The sequence below is a fragment of the Halyomorpha halys genome, unplaced genomic scaffold (genome assembly GCF_000696795.3).
Source record: "Halyomorpha halys isolate HHAL.00 unplaced genomic scaffold, Hhal_1.1 Scaffold58.1, whole genome shotgun sequence".
Lineage (NCBI taxonomy): Eukaryota > Metazoa > Arthropoda > Insecta > Hemiptera > Pentatomidae > Halyomorpha > Halyomorpha halys.
In genome coordinates, this window is record NW_027110919.1 from 2,024,957 (window position 1) to 2,042,382 (window position 17,426).

At 29.4% G+C, this 17,426-nt stretch overlaps 1 protein-coding gene and 1 non-coding gene across 2 annotated transcripts in view; one reads left to right on the top strand and one right to left on the bottom strand.

Moving 5' to 3' along the window:
- LOC106692518 (neurogenic protein big brain) overlaps positions 1-17,426 on the bottom strand; it is a 172,603-nt gene that overhangs the window by 73,835 nt on the left and 81,342 nt on the right. The window lies entirely within an intron of this gene.
- On the top strand, positions 9,693-9,774 carry TRNAS-AGA (transfer RNA serine (anticodon AGA)). Its single transcript has one exon. It is a non-coding gene; the product is annotated as a tRNA-Ser (tRNA).

Consider the following 17,426-nt stretch of genomic DNA (forward strand, 5'->3'; position numbering starts at 1 on the left):
TTATTATATAAGTAAAGATGATCAGCCGAATATGAATTCGGAAATAGTCAGGTTTACGATTAAGGAAAAAAAAATAATGTTCAACATTTCGTCCCACAATGTAGGTCTTCATCAAGGCTTTTGTGATGGTTGGAGGTGTACCCTAATAAAGAAAGGAATTTTTAATGACCAATTAAATATTGTAATAATATTCTAATTAAATATTATCTCTTGAACAATGGTATTTGTTACTATATTCAAAATTAATTATCTTTGATTAATAAATACTTAAATTTCTATACCATTGCTTTCCTTGAATAATGCCTGATTGTCAAAACAAAAAAATATTCTTCATCAAAATATACTTTGCCCTTCTCGATAGATTTTACTGTCTGGGTTTAATTTTTGACAGCCCTACTAGCTTCAGGATATAATAGAGCGACGACAGTAGGGAAAGAAACCCCTGTCTACGTTAATATCTTTGGAACACATACCATTTGAGCTATAACTATTTTTTCAGATGTGACACTGTGCAAACAAAGCAGTGATGTCTACAAAATATCATCATTAATAAAGTAAAAAAAGAATCGAAATATTTGCACAGCTCATCAGGTATTTAAGTTACTTAAAATTATGTTTTGCGTTTGTACTTCTTCTAAGTTAATTATAAACAATGAAGTGGAGAAGATGGTCGGGAGGGGAGGGGGGTGCGATTAGCAAAAAAACACAAATAACCAAAGAATTATTTATTCGTGCTGAAGTTTCGAATTGAGTTTCAAGTCATCATGGAGCATTCGGCTGAGATTCTGGATGGATAATGACGCCCCCCCCCGACCATCTTCTGTACTTATTAATCTACGGTCAACTATTTACACCTAATTATAAATTATGTTAGAGTTATAATTTTTTTTAAAGTATTTATATTCCCCAAAACACCAATAATTATTGTTGAAAAAAAAACTTTAGCAATATACTGGACGGTTATAAACAACAGTACAACTGAAGATACCAGCATCAAATATACACAAAGTGATTGCATACAATATATCGGGGTTCTATGCGCCAGTAAACAAAATGGCTTGCTATATAAATGAACAAAAGCGTCCGCCATTAAATATAAAAAGCGCTGGAGATAATATTACAAATACCTACCAGCTCATTCCAATAATTGAACAAAATTCTCCGTGATATTCATCTCTGACCTGGGATGGAAATAAATTACGATTTGCCCTCTCTAAGTCCTGCTGATAATTGATTTATGATTTTATAAATAAATAAATAAAATATATTTTTATAGACAATTTATGTTTGGAGGCGAGCAAGGATTCCTTTGTAAGGATTCCCAGTTTAGCCTCAAAGCACTTATATGTCCTCTAATTCCTCGACGTTTTGCAGGTGACAGATTGACTTACTAGATACTCCTAAAGAAGTAGTAAAAGAATAATTTTGTATGAAAACCTCAGTAAGTACCTTGCTTTCATATACAATCATTAATTATATACATAAACACATATTATTTATATTGAAGAAAATAATCAGGATACAGTCTTTTTAAAAATTTGTTTGATATTCTGACGTTTCGACCAAAACTTAAGAGTTATCATTCGGGCTAAATTTAAAACAAGAATTGCACAGGATATGTTTTTACAATCCACTGCATATAATTCCCATGTTTTTACAATATACCATACATTAGTATGTATATTCTTACAATATACCATATACTGGTACGTATGTTTTTAAAATATTCTGTATATTACTACGTATGTTACTACAATACACGGTACAATATTACAATACTATCATTTGCGTTATCATTACAAAGTTAACTGTCATTTATTTATTTTATTTTTTTAAATTGATAGATTTATTTATTGATAGATATTACAATCTGCCACACAGTTGTGGGAAATAGGTAATAGTGATGAATGATCTCATACATACTAAAATAAAATAAAAAACTAAAAAAAAAAACTCTTAAAATATATACAAGCAAAAGAATAAACAAGATGAACATAATCAGACTATCTGTATGAAAAATAAATAAATAAAATAATATATAAAATAAACTGTCATTTATTAGCATAACATATTATTTCCCAACATTGATTACATATCATTATTTATAGTTTTGTCACCTAAACCACTCATTATATTTCTATTATATTTTTATTATTTTTCTTTGTCTATATATATTTTCACTATACATTACTTACTTTTCTTTTAATTTTTATAACTTATATCTCATGTAATGTTTGTTCTAATTTTAGCTCTATTAATCACTCAAACTTGTTGGGTCGAAACGTCAGTATATCAAATAAATCAAAATATAAATGCAAAAGTCGACATAATTCATCAATTATTTTTTAATTAAATTATTTACGACTCATACAGCTCTACATTAAACTTATATTAGAATAGACTAATTAGACCTGTACTAAGATATGCTGGAGAAATTGCTGCCCTGAACAGGACCGGAGACACACTACCTAGTATAATATCAACCCTCTCCGGGGCATCTCATCTGCTACATTCCACTCGGACAAATGGATACCAAATGCCAACCCCCATTGCCATATTGATAGTACTGTCTCTTCAACATTATTAATAATTGTATATTAATGACATCTCAATTTATTTATTTAAAACAAAACTATCTCTTAAAAATAATCTTTATATTCGTTAAATAATTTTAAATTTCTTTTTTCACCTACTTTTTTAAAGACTTTCTCATTCCATACCTTGCCCTTTAAATTACATATTTATTTTGACAAATATTTTTCCTAGTGAATGTATTTTATAATTATATAGTTATATAAAATTATTACTTAAACGTGAAAGAAATTGACATAATCAATTAATTGATATTTATTAACTTTATTGCCAGGTTTGCTCAAATGGGCATAGAAAAACTCGTAAGATTGCTATGTCGATGTAAGCTACCTCCTTGGTTTAGCTTAGATATACGGAATAACCCAAACTCGATTTATGAAAAAATGTTTGCCAAAAAAAAAATTATTAATTTCTAATCAAACAAGCGATTTGGCGACAAATAAGTATTTAACGTTTACTGGAGACTGAAGTTCCTGTTTCAACATTTACAATAATATCTTCAATTTGAGCACGATTACATGATAAATTAATCTAAATAGTTTTTGCTACTTGATATAGCTAAAACTATAAAACCATTTGGCAACATAATGCAATATAATATAGTCAGCGTCTACACATATCCAGTGATGGGTCAGTAACGCATTAATTGAAAAAAAAACTTAACAACATGAATAAAAAATGCTCTAAAATCAATTAATTTAAGTACCTTTAAAATACAGTACTTGATTATTTTTTATGTACTGTTATTTTAAGATGTCTGACGGTTATAACACTAGTGATAATTAATGGATATTGAAAAGAAAATTATAAGAACCAACGATTGAACGTGTTCACCTCCTTCCATAACCGTTGTTCAAAAAACAGTAGTTCCTGACAAAGTACTGAACCCTTGAGCCTTCAGGGGTTGTAGTCGTTCCGATTTTAATTTGATTTAATTTAAGTTTAAATCGATTTAAAGTTCTTTAAATAGTCGCAAGGTCAGTTATGTATATTCTTTTAGGGAACTTATTGTTTGTTCAACACTTCATTTTCTTTTCTTTTTTTTTTTTTTACCGTCGTTTAATCCGGAGATTCGGTTTAGTGGGGTTCTACTGCGTTAATTATTATTTATATCAAGTTACAGACAGGAGAATTTCAGAGGTCCAATTATCCTAGAATAACTCTGTTTATATTGTAGTGTGACATTTCAATTTTCTGCACCTCTGTGGTATTTTCGTTTTATACGTGGTCGCTAGGAAACTACTATAGCGTAATTATTGATCACTCATTCATCCGTAATCGTAATTACCAAGGAAATATTATCGTATAACATAATTTCTTTTTCATCGTATTCCATAGTTTTACACACAAATTATTTATATGACTGTAATAAACAGTTTGCGTATTCGTAAACCTCCTTACACTATCCCGTAATTTAAAAATGTAAATCTTTCCAAGACCTGGAAGAAAGGAATTGTCGCTAGGAAGGAAAGGCAGGACTCTAACTTGTGCTGAACAAATGGAAGGCGACGACTGCTCCAGAGGAATTTAATTGTGGCGCCCCTTGGAAGCAATATGGCTTCAGGCTCTCATGTCTTGCCTCCGAATATAAAAGTTATTACTCTCCTTGAATAATAAATTATTTATTCAACTATTCCGCCTTACGCTATATCAGATCCCGTTTAGGGTCGCTTTGTTTATTTGTATGTGAGCGTTTTACGTCAGAGGTTGGAAACATATTGCGTAAGTAACGCAGTTAACCCCGACATGATTATATAGTGAAACTGTAATAAAATAATCAAATTCAATAGGAAAAATCACTTCCCACTTAATAGGAACTAAAAATAGTCAGATACTATTGTATGATTCTAGTCATTTAATACATCTCTACAAGAAAACTCTGTCGTTGGTTCGTATAGCCTGTCCATTTGTAAGCTTCATTGATAGAAACTTTATTAATCAACCTTTAATAATTTTAAAAATCTCGTTTAAAACATTTTAAAAAACACCCATTTATCGCCCTGAGAGATAGAAATTTCGAACAATTTTTATTTTAATTTTTAAATTGCAATAAAATTTTGTACTTAAGGTTTTCTCGGCGAATAACTATTTCAACAAAATATAACAAAGCAGCGCGAAAGGAAGAAGTCGGACACGCCCCACTGCCTCCGATTTTTCAGTCTCTTAAACTGTTGTCTCTATTTCTCCATTTTTCTCCTTTGGTTATTTATCAAATGTTTTTAATAGTTCATATTTATACATTCTTTATTTCCGTTATCCATGCAAAATGGTTAATGATTTCAAATAAACAAAATTTGATTTTATAATCTTAATATAAATATATTTTTTTAAATATAATAAATTTTATCCAATTTAAGTCTCAAAACAATCTATATATCTTAATACGTTCAACGTTTCGGCCAATTCGGAAGGACAATCTAAAATACAAATTTAGAACCACATCAATTTTAAAAAACTTAATGCAGACATTACTACCCAGGTCAATAATTTCATTCTAAAATTACCGTACTTTGTCACAGCAATGATAGATGAAGTATAATAGTGTAAATTGACTGCTTAAAAGTTTTAATTTAATGTGAAGAATTGACAAAAATAGGGTAATTTTGGACAAAAATTATTGACCTGAGCAAAATAGTCTGCATAAGGTTTGTTTAAAATTAATGTTGTTCTGAATTTGAGTTTGATACTGCCCTTGAGGGTCGCCTAATTTGCGGAAACGTCGAACTTAAAAAGAAATATAAATTGTTTTGAAACTTAAATTGGATAAAATTTATTTTATTTAAACAATAATAACCAGTCTCAAGAAAGTTTAATGATTATATATAATATAAATATTATATTCCATATACAGCTATAGGAAAGTAGAAATGACTTACAAATAATTATAACTTAACAATCCTAACTAATTATTTAGTACACAAAAAATAAATATATGATATCTTGTAAACAGCAAAAAATTTTTGAATAATTATTTTTTTGCCTGATTTCTTCTTTTCAAGCCAATGTTAAAATTATTAAATGTTTAGTCATGAATTTTATATTGATATAACCTAGAATTGAACACGGGGTAGGGCTATACAGTACCCGCAACACCGATGGCAGGGTTGGACAGACGTGTTTTAATATACAGGTGTACTTAAATACATAAAATCTCTAGTTGTATTGGACTATTCTTAATTTATAATTTACTATTGAATAGAAGGTGATTTTCTCTACTGAAATTGTTCTTCAGACATAGTTTCACTAAAAGTTAAATTTAAAGTTTCACAAGTTACCAATACATTTGCAACTCCGAGCGAATAGGATCTAGATATAAATAAATAAAGCATCATTCATAATTATGAACTATGTAACCATCACAAAAGGGTCATTGAAGCTAAAGAGAGCCATGCGTCTTTAATAAATAAATGCGTCTTGAATAAATGAAATAAGATTATGAGAACATTTTTACTGAAGCCCATACTTATTTTATTAGAACGGTTAGACCGACTTAGTGTCAAATGCCACTATCCATAATACTATATAAAGTCATAAGATAAATCATATCTTGAATAAATTCTCAGGTGATTTATAAACAATTATTTCTAATACATAAATATTTTAGATTTTCGAGTAACAAAACAACTCCTAAAAAATTATAGCCACTCATTTGTAAGATAATGAAATTATCTAATATATAATTATAGCAATGTATTTTTATCAACCTATAGTAAAAGTATATTATTCGTAATAATGTGTAACTGGATTTCAATTCGTAAGATAAATCCTATATAGGAAACCAGATTATTCACTGAATATATAACAAATTAATATTTTCCTCTCGATAATAAATGAAGCAATCTATACTGCATTACTGCTGAGGCTTACCGATTTAAACCGAATTGTAGTAAAACAAACATGAGGTGATGTGGTCGTGAGAAAGTTAGCAATATGTGGTTTCTCATAACCTTAATTTCTGTTTTATATTCAAGCACACGAGTTATTGACTTGAGGGTGAGTAGAACCTGTTACTGGGCAAGTCCCATCGAATAAACCCTGGAAATTGGAGCAGTGTTTCTATGTTTCACAATGAGAAACGCCAACAACCGAAAGTTTTTAAATAAAAATATTATCATTAATACGAAATTTCAACACAAAAAAAGCATTTTTAACTTGAAATGTCATTAATGTGAAATTCAATTTGTCGAAGATCAAATATTTTTAATAATGTGGGGCAAGTAGCTGTTAAGTTTAGTTGTCACGTGGATAAAGGTTATTTTTCGAGGATATAGAAAAGTAAAGAAATAAAAAATATGAAACATAACTTGATTATTCGAACTTGAGAGGATTCATCATCAAGATGATGAAACATACACTTTCCTTCTTGCAGAATGATGAGTTGAGTTTGAACTATAGTTAAGGAAGATCAAGTAGTGAAAAACTAACATTCAAGATCTCAATCGTATGCGAATTATATCTACATGAACATTTTTATTTATTTTACAGTTTTAACTACCCTCGTATTTTTTAGTTTAAAAATATTTTTTAAGTCCAATTTTGTATAGCACCAATTTAGTCTAGCCTTATAGCACATACAACACAAGGGAAGCCATCATTAATAATTGTAACTTCATAAGTATTGTCGTTTTTGAAATACAGTGGTGGTACATACTATACGATAAATCGTATAGTCCGGTACTATTAAATATTTACAATTTTATAAGTCTTACTTTTTTATTTGTTATTTTTATGTTTATTGGCACATATATTTTTTTTTATTACCCTTAATAAATATCGCGAATATATGTATTACTTTTATTTAAATGCAGTTATTTATTCATTTATTTTATCCAAATATATCAAGTATTTTTGTAGATTTTAATTAAATAGAATTGTGCATGACCATAAGTTTTTTTATATGTATATATTTTTTCTACATTTAGAATTTTTACTATTTATAATACTAAGAGATGATTAATGACTAAAAAATGAATAACTTCATAAAAAATAAAAAAAGATGACAGAAAAGAAATTGAAATATAGGAAAATTAGAAAATAATAAAAAAAATCATCTACTACTATTATGTAATTTAATATTTACTGTCCATGCCTATGTAATATTAATAAGCCATTGTCCAACTAGATTCAGTATACTGTGTAAGCAACACAATACAATAAGGCCGCACTGCTTTTTTGAATAAAGTATTTCTCTCTAAATTGTTCTTAATTTATTTTTATTTTGAAGACAGATATTAGCTAAGCTTAATGAGAAATATTGCATTCTCTGTCCTTAAAAGCATCTCTTAAAAAAATACATCCTCTATACCATTCAATAAAACGACATAACAAAAGGATCATGTTCTTTCTGCTACTTAAAGAAGGATATTACTAAATCGCCCCCTCCAACAGCTCTGAATGACAAAGAAGACAAGCACTTTTCTGAAAGGTCCTTTGAGGAACCAACAACGGGACAAAGGATCGCTTCAAAATAGATTTCCGCAGAGGAAGGGACCAGGAGTTCTGGCTTATCAAGTTCTGTTTTGAACTAAGGAAGTCTAAAAAAAAAAAATTAAAAAAGTGGATGGTAAAATAATTTAAAAAAATATTTTTAATTAAACCTAATTGAAAAAAAATTTAATCGTATTAAAATTTAGTGGAGGTAAAATTAATACCGGAACCATTACAAAAACAATGTTAATAAAATAAACATAACCTAAAATTGGAACAAATTGATAGAACAAGATGTTTTTAAATACGATATTAAAGACTTTTTGGAATAATGTTTAAACGCTACTAAAGATATACTTTATTAAAAATATTGTCCTTTATACTACAAAAAAGCGACAATGGTCATGTGTGTACGGCTGCTGTCATACAAGAATAAACAATCCTGTGTTCAGCGTTTAAATGCCAATGGTAGGCCTAGGCATCCAGTCCCAAAAGGCAATACAAGGTATCCAGATAACCAGCCGTATGGCACACCTCACCATATGCACTTATGAAGAACAAATTTAATTGTACAGGAGGGTACGGGAAAAAAAAAAAAAATTAATAAAAAAACCTAGGCATCTAGTCAGTCTTGGATCTATTGAGCGATGAAATCAAGATGTTGAAGTTATGTTACATACTTGGATATTGACAATGGCGCAAAAAAATGAACTATAGGTTCTTGCTTTGTTCAATTCCTAAAAAATTCCTCTTTTCACGGAACCATTAAGCAACAACTTTACGAAGCTTCATTTGGAACATGACTCTACTCTAGTCATGTTCCGAAAGAGTCCCTTGAAAGCAGCTAAGGTATCACCCCATAGAGTCGTTATTTTAACTTCTTCCGCGAATTGATTATCTCAGGGATTTGATCAAATCTCTGTTTTCATCATTCCTCTGCGACACATATACCCCTTGTTACATTCAGAAACTAATTTTAAACGAGTTTCAAAATCAAATTCAGCAAACGAGAATATACAATGAATTTTAGCAGAAACTGTTCATTTAATATTTCAGCAACCTGACCCAATCCCGCCGCAACTCTAATTACATAATTAGAACGAGAAAGCTTTACTTCTGGAGTAATGAAAAGACGCCTTCTGGAATAAAATGGAAAACAAATTGAGACGGTGAGACAATTTTAAGGGTTTCTCTTCCACTTCTTCAACGAATTACTCCTTTATTCCTTAATCCTAATTCTAATCTCGAAATTGAATTTCGCAACCCCATCCCGTGAAGTCCAATCTCATTTATTTTACAAGAACAATATCGCTGAAAGGATATATATACACCGTAACTTATTTAATTTTGCAAATGTATTTATGGAATTGTAGTTCATCTTTAAAGTAAAATTATTTTACTGTTAAGTAACGTAATAACGTAAATAGTAATAAAATCAAAATGTGGTATACTTTTTTTTCTAATTGAAATTTCTAGGTGGAAAATACAAATAATAATAAAACCTAAAACAAATTCATTCCCAAGCTTGAATCATTCCAGAAGATAATAAGCATTTCAGAGAATTTGATCATTCTAAAACTTATATTGATAAACACCGATAGTTTAAAAAAAAAAATTAATACATTTAGCATGTAATTATTCATAAGTGCTAAAATGAAACTCAAACCCCATGAGCAGTCGTGGCCGAGTGGTTAAGGCGTCTGACTAGAAATCAGATTCCCTCTGGGAGCGTAGGTTCGAGTCCTACCGACTGCGAATAATTTTTTTTTCTTTAATCTCAATATAGGTTCTTATAGATTAGTACAATACCGTTCTTGTGTCTTTTTCATAATTTTAAAAATATCACAATAATTTTAGTTAATGTTTGAAATTATATTAAGGCGTACTTAGGTTCGAGTATTACAAACTGCAAATAATTGTTTTTTCTGGAATCAAAATATAGTTCTTACAGCTTAGTAAAATATAGTTATATATCTTTTTCATAATTTTGTTTAATGGTGGAAATTATATTAAGGCGTTATTCATTTATTTTTTTAAAACAATATTGTTACTTTAATTAAAATATCGAAAGAAAATTAATGTTGATAAATAATTTGACAGTCAGTCATAAAATATGTTAAAATTATTTTTTTTTTAAATTACTTTTTATTTTTAAACTATCCTTACGCGTTCTGACCCTTATGAACTGTGACTAGGTAAAGAACAATTTCTGTAAATTACCAATCTTAACAATTTCTCCTAATTATCAAATTTATGAAACAGTTGTTAATCTGGACGAAAATAAAGTGAAACGAAGTAGTCTTAGTATAATCGATTGTAGATAGATGGCTTAGAAAATCCAAACTAACTCTAAGGAAGTTCCATAGGTTTTTAATGGTAACATAAGAACTGTGTAATTTTTGGTCTGTTTCAGTCGACATTAAAAAAAAAACAAAAAAAAACAAGGGACTTGTCACATTATTTACTGTTAATAAATTGCATAACTCCTCCCCCTAAACTTCGACACTAAAAGCAGATGTGTACCAAGAGAACAGACAGCGTTAAGTTCTAGGTCATTCACATGTTGAGATGGAAGAATGGTTAACGACGCCTAAATATTAGAAAGAGCACCAAATAAAAATGTTCCTGAGTAAGCTCTTTGTCTTTTATAATTAACGACGTGTTTTTAACTTCCTCGAAACTAAAACTTTTAACCTTTAATCCGTGGACTCGGCCGACAACAAGTTATCTGTTCAGCTTGAGGACTTATTGCAGAAAACACAAGTGGATGCTGAGTTATTAGGTCGGATAGAGAAGGATGGATGAACCGAGCCTGATGTCAATGATTCACTCATTGAGCCGTAATGATGAACATTTGGAATGAATGATCCACCACCATAACTCAACTCTCTTCGGTTTCAGCGCACGATTTTTATTCCTCCGCGGACCCGAGGCAATTAATTGGCGGTCCTACACCTACCCGAATATAGCAGTATCTGCGATCCCACGCTTTCTTGTTTGGAATCATCAGAAATGAAAATCATTTTGATTAATGGTTTGTTGCATGGGATAAATATTCAAATATAAAATCTATACAAGATTTACTACTTATTTGTTTTTAGACATCGTTATTTTTAATTCCAAATTTTTCCTTCTTTTATAGATGACACAAGTAAAAAAAAAAAGTGTTATATTCTAACAATTTAATTCTGATTCTATACTTTAAATAATAAAATTTTATTTGTTACTTAAGTTTGCTTTGATAAAAGCTAGAACAACATTTCGGATTTAGCACCATTAGCACACTTATTTAATTGTTACTAAATATTTCCAAACTTACAACCCTGACTAAATAGTTTATCTCTTTAACAAAGTTCATAAACTTCGAAACCTACAGGACCTCCTACCAACATAAAGCTCTCTAGGCAACAAATATTTTCCACTACAAGGCAAAATTAATAGTAATTGTGAACTTATGTTGTGGTATGTCATCAAAAATATTTATTCCACGATATTGAATATTGAACGAATTTGAAGGAAATTTAAACAGCTTTCTATTCACATAAGAAAATGTTTAGACTCCATGGTTCCCTTAAAAATGGCCATATAACGAAATCATTCAGCAAGAGGAATTAGAAAGGAAAAAAACAAAAATTTTTATTTAACAAATTAATTAATAACTAAATAAAAATTTAATAATTACTACTTTAACAGTTTCTTTTTTTTATATTCTGAGTACAATCGTTTCTTCCTGTAGACAACTGGTCTGCGTTTTATATTAATTCTGTTTGTTTGAAATTAATACTTTTAAATTAAAAGGGAGAAGACACACTTAAGTATACATGATACATTTCATGTGTTAGGTATGTATGAAGTACTAATGTTATTGAAGTCTATAAAAAAAATAATTAATATAAAATAAATAATTGTAAACTTCAAAATAAAATTCTAGTAAGGAATTCTGTTAAGCGTGTAGTTTTGAAGTTATTCAGTAACCTTCGAAGAAAGTTCACTAATTTCGCTTAAAATCGGGAATATCCTATTTTTTTCTGATATGATTTTGTAAAAGCAAACTACCATAATTATATAAACCATTTTTTTTTCCATTTCGAATATTTAAAAAAATATTCCAAAAATTATTCATATGAACACTATCTATTTTGTTCTTCTTTCTTTTACGTCTTTCTAGTTTTTGGAAAATTACCTTAATTTTATTAATTCTCATAAATCTATACTGTTAATTCTCATCGAGTTTTAATAGTATTGATCCTTCTGACAACATATCCTCATAACAGCAAACTACACATCGGACAAGAATTAATGTCTACTTGACCACACATCTAATTATCAGAGATAATTGAAGCTGGTAAGGTACTAGAGAACTATATACAGCAGGGCATAATGCTGACGGCTTCGACTGCAATTAACTAAGGGTAAACAATCAAAGCTCCGACCTCTGAGCTCTACCCGTGTGAGTGTGTACACGGGACCCGAATGTTCTTCCTTAAGCTACGTCTAGAGTTTATTTTCTAAGCTAGCAGTTCATCTCATGTAATTTGTAACAATGCGCAGAATCAATGAACAGTGTTCAAGACTCGAATAACATTACATCTTCTTTAAAATCAGTATATTTAAATTTTAAGGGTGGAATTTGGTGGACAACTTTCTTTTAGAACAACTACCTTTCTCCATAAATTCACCAGCATTTTGAATGGACTGGATTATATTTTATGACGGATACTTATAGGCAATCAAATTCTAAAACCATGAAAGCCATCTCTACATTCGCGGTGGTGTTAATCCTATAAAAACGCAATAAATCAGATTTTTTCCCATAAATTTTCATTCAAATCCTAAAGAAAGTTTTAATCGTTAAATACCTCTAAGATAATCGTTGTAGCTAATTAATTTTGCAATTGACACAAATACAAAATCTTTAAATATTTACTGAATCCGCGAAATTATTGTTCATTGAAGTTAGATGGCATCTTTCTCACCGAAATCACAAAACACAGTGAGCGTCTTTCATTAATCCTCAATATATAATATAATTTTTTAGATTAATAATACTATCTTCCACAATTCAGAGCTTCCAATAATCCACTGGCGTTAGCTACATGATTAACTACCTTAATTTGACCCTGCAACTAACCTTACAATGCCACAAGGCAATCCAAGGCAATATTAAACTAGTATACATTCATCATATCTTTTATGTATGTATGTATATATTTAATAATAAAGGAGGTTACAAAAAAAAAAAAAAAAAAAAAAATTCAAGGCAGTAAGTATAAGCGTTTTAAGTATTCATTTATACTATATATAAAGAAAAATGAAGGAAGAAACAGAACTGTAATTGATAACAATGTAACTCACAAAAATAAAAACCAAACAATAATAATAAAATTAAATAAACTACAAATATGATATTTATAAATAAAAATATAAATCGATAAGGAAAATTAAATTTAAGTAAAAATAAACAAACACACATTCACTCCTATATACAGCCCTGCGAACTTCAAACCAAGGCATAACAGGCTTACATAGAGATCTCAGAGCTTTTCTAACGGCGTCGTCACTGATACAGAGTGGATATTAAGTGAGATCGATATAATAAGCTTGAGTGGAATTAGTAAAGGGATAGCAGTATTGGAAGAAAGTGTTATACAAAAACACACCGCATTTGAGAATTTTACGCCAAACCTTTCAGCAAAATCAAAATTTGGATTAATGCTTAAACAGGATTATCTCGATTAACACACTATGTAATGCTCTGTAAATGAGTCTATCTTATAGATAATTAAATTAGCTACAATACTTATCATGAAGAAGTTCTTGACAGAAGGATTTCTTTCCACGAAATTGGTCTCAAGAAATCTGATTTATTGCAGATAGATGCTTTTTCGAAAAATCTATATTTTTACCAATTCCTTAAGAATTGAATTATCAATCAAAATTCTTCATGAAATATCCCCCAAGAGTATTGACCACTGAAGAAGACTTTAAAGAGAGGTATGATAGAGAAGAAGATGAGTACTGACCAGGCAATAACTATTAGATAATAGACTAAGGATACTGTAGCCGTGGGAACCACCCGCCCTACGACCCCTCTCACGGTCTCTCATGTCACTTCTCCAGTCTGTCGTCGCTTCCAGGTAGTTCTCCAGGTGGGCTCTTCGGGAAGCTACGTTATAACAGAACTAATACAAATTTTTGGCCACAACTATCCGGAATATTCTTCGCGCTATTCCACAATGCAAAATAACCAATTAATTTTATTGAAACAAAATATCACACAATAACTGACACTTTCCAGGAAAGGTCTTCACAAAGACTGATGTCGCATATCACCAAAATCGTATTGTGGAATATCAAGGATTACAAAAAAAAAAAAAAAAAACGAAGAAAACCTAAATGGCAAAGACTATAAGATAACATAAAATTACCAACTATCAAATAGTATACTAGTGCACATTTCTGATTAATTTTATATGAGAGATGGAAATGAGTTAGTTGTAAAGCGAAACTCCCTCCTCGAACTAAGCCGAAGGAGATTATGCACAGATTTACATAATGTTCCTAGTCTTGTTCTTACCTGGGCTGTTGTGCCACATTATAAATTCAACAGTAACAGTTTATACATAGTATTTAGTCATTATTATATTATTATATTAGATCATTTAATGTTTTGTTTATCGTTCGACTTGAGAGCTACTAGCTTTAGTAGTTTTTGGTTATGATTTTCACTAATAAGAAACAAGAATTATTTTTTGAATTTCATACTTTATATATATATTTTTATACAATACCAGATCGGACTGATGAGCCTTCAACAGTTATATGGTTGACATAACAGTAAGAGTTTAATAAATGATTATGGGGTGGGTATATTTTTTAGTCTCGTGCAAAAGACACCCCTATCTATTCAGAATGCTATAAAATAAAATAAATAGATAAAAACAATAATTCTTAAGAAGAAAGAAAGCAAAGAAAAAGAAAAGTTAATAACAGAAACAATAACGTTTATAGGTTTAATAAAATAAATTTTTGACTTTTAATAAGGAAAAAAGTAGTTAAAGTGAGCAAAAGACGAAGAGAAAAATAAATAAAATAATTTATGAAAATAATAGAATAGGTTAATACAGAAATTATTACAGACTGTCCTGCAGCCTCTTCTAAATCATAATTGATTGAAATTCGAGATCATATCAATTTATAGAGGACATTTCAATATTGATGTCAATCAGGACTTTACACTTCATAGAATATATTCAATCACGAATATATTATTATTCAATATCAAAATATATGTATAAAATATATTCCACATAGCATCCTTTATCCGAAGAGGTATTCAATCAATATGATAATTAATCATAAATCAATCAGTTTGCTGGCTGTTGTTTGCCCCTGTTCTCTACAGTTCCTATATGATGAAGGATTATCAATCTTTCCCGTTTTTGTTTTATTTTATTTTATCAAAAATAACAATATAATTTATCACTTTTATGCAAAATAGTAAATCGATTAAAATTAAACAATTAAATTATAAAATATTTAGTAAATTTCAAACTAATAATTAAATATAATGTTTATGATTTTTTTAGTATGTGAAAATTTAATTAATTAATAAATTGTAAACTAAATTTTGTAAAAAAAAAAAAAAAAAAAAAAAAAGTGGAACAATGAGAAATAATAATTTTGACTCTTAAAGATGGAAAGTTCAGAACCTAAAATAATGAATAAATAAATGAAGGTTAAGTTAAAGCGAGATTTTTTCATTTTTCTGCTATTTTTGATATAATTAAAACAAGTTTATTGTACTTTCCATTATGTATTTTGCAGGAATTGTTGTATTATAGAACAATTTAATCTCACTAACTATCGTGTCAAATAATATTTTTTGCGAGATACTTTTAAAGGAAATATGGTATTCTTCAACTTTGTCAACGAGACCCAATATAAAAAATATGTTTTGGTTATAAATGAAAAAAACGAAAATTTTGATCCCAGTCAGCGAGAAACCGAATTATTCCACTTCACAGGGTATTTTCACATTATGTTTTAAGCTAAGAGATTCAAACTAAAACGGTGATTTAGTTGTATGCCTACCTTCTACACCATAACCCCTGATGAAGACCTGAAACTCAGGTTGAAACGTCGGCATAAAATAAATAAATATAGTTTTGTTTATTTATGTTGTTCTTTGCTGACCGCACCCCCCCTCCCCGAAAAACTTCTCCAATCATTAAAACAGTGATGTAGAAATGGATTAATTATTTTTTAGATAAGGCATAATCATTAAATACTATATAATTCAAACTGAGATCAAATTAAATAAACTAAGTATATACGATAATAGATAGTATATTAATATTATAATAAACTAATAATAATAATTATACCGAAGATGCATTTCTTAACATTCCACACACTGCCCTAGTGCTTGAAGAAGCAGTGCTTAAGCATACGCACTAAAAACACCGGAAGGATAAGAAGAACCCAAACATGCTTTAACAAGCTTATGAAAAAAAATAAACCCAACAAAAAAGTGTTCTGAACAGAAAACCGCCAGCCTAATATCGGAGTTCTTGGAGTCTTTTTTGTTATGCATGTTTCTTGAACCCAGCCAGAATTTTTTTTCAGTGGCTCAGACATAATATAAAACCTAGGGGAGTTGATGACTGCCTCCTGCAAGCGTAACTTCGGAAGCTCTGCACCCTTCCCAAAAAAAAGTTATGGGTAAAAAATACACTTGAAATATATAAAACAATAGGTTTTTGTTTAAATTAATTAAACTTGTACATCAGGTATAAATTAAAATGCTACACTAAACTAAATATATAAGGGAAATATGTATTTAATAATATTTTTTTTTTTTATCTTCATATCTTTAGTAATACGTCCATTGACAATCAGTAAATGAGATGTTTAAGTTAAGAAAAAGACATGATAGCTATAAAGGAGAGCAGTTCCTAGCGGCAGCTCATTCAGGCGTGATGTAAAATTTAATTTTTAGGTCTCTCATCCAGCTCTTCTTCAGTCTTCTTCGTACGTTATCGTGCGTAATTGTAGTCGCTATGCCACTTATAATAGTGTTGGGATGCTCATATAATTTTTCATGGTATCGCTTGTAGTTAGTTCCGTATGCATTCGTTAACAGCTGGTTTTAGAAGGCCAGTATGTTAAATTATGTTGTTGACTCACTTCCAGAATGTGTAAATTTATTTAAATTCATATGTTGATGATGTTATATTCATTTGACTATTTGTTTTAAAAATTTTTTTTTTTCATTTTTCCTCTTTTGTTATACCTAGGTTTATACTTATGCTTGTTATGAAAGACGAGGAAAAATATTTATATGATATAATTATATATATACATATTTCTCGTATATATTTAGTTTAGTTTAGCATTTTAATTTG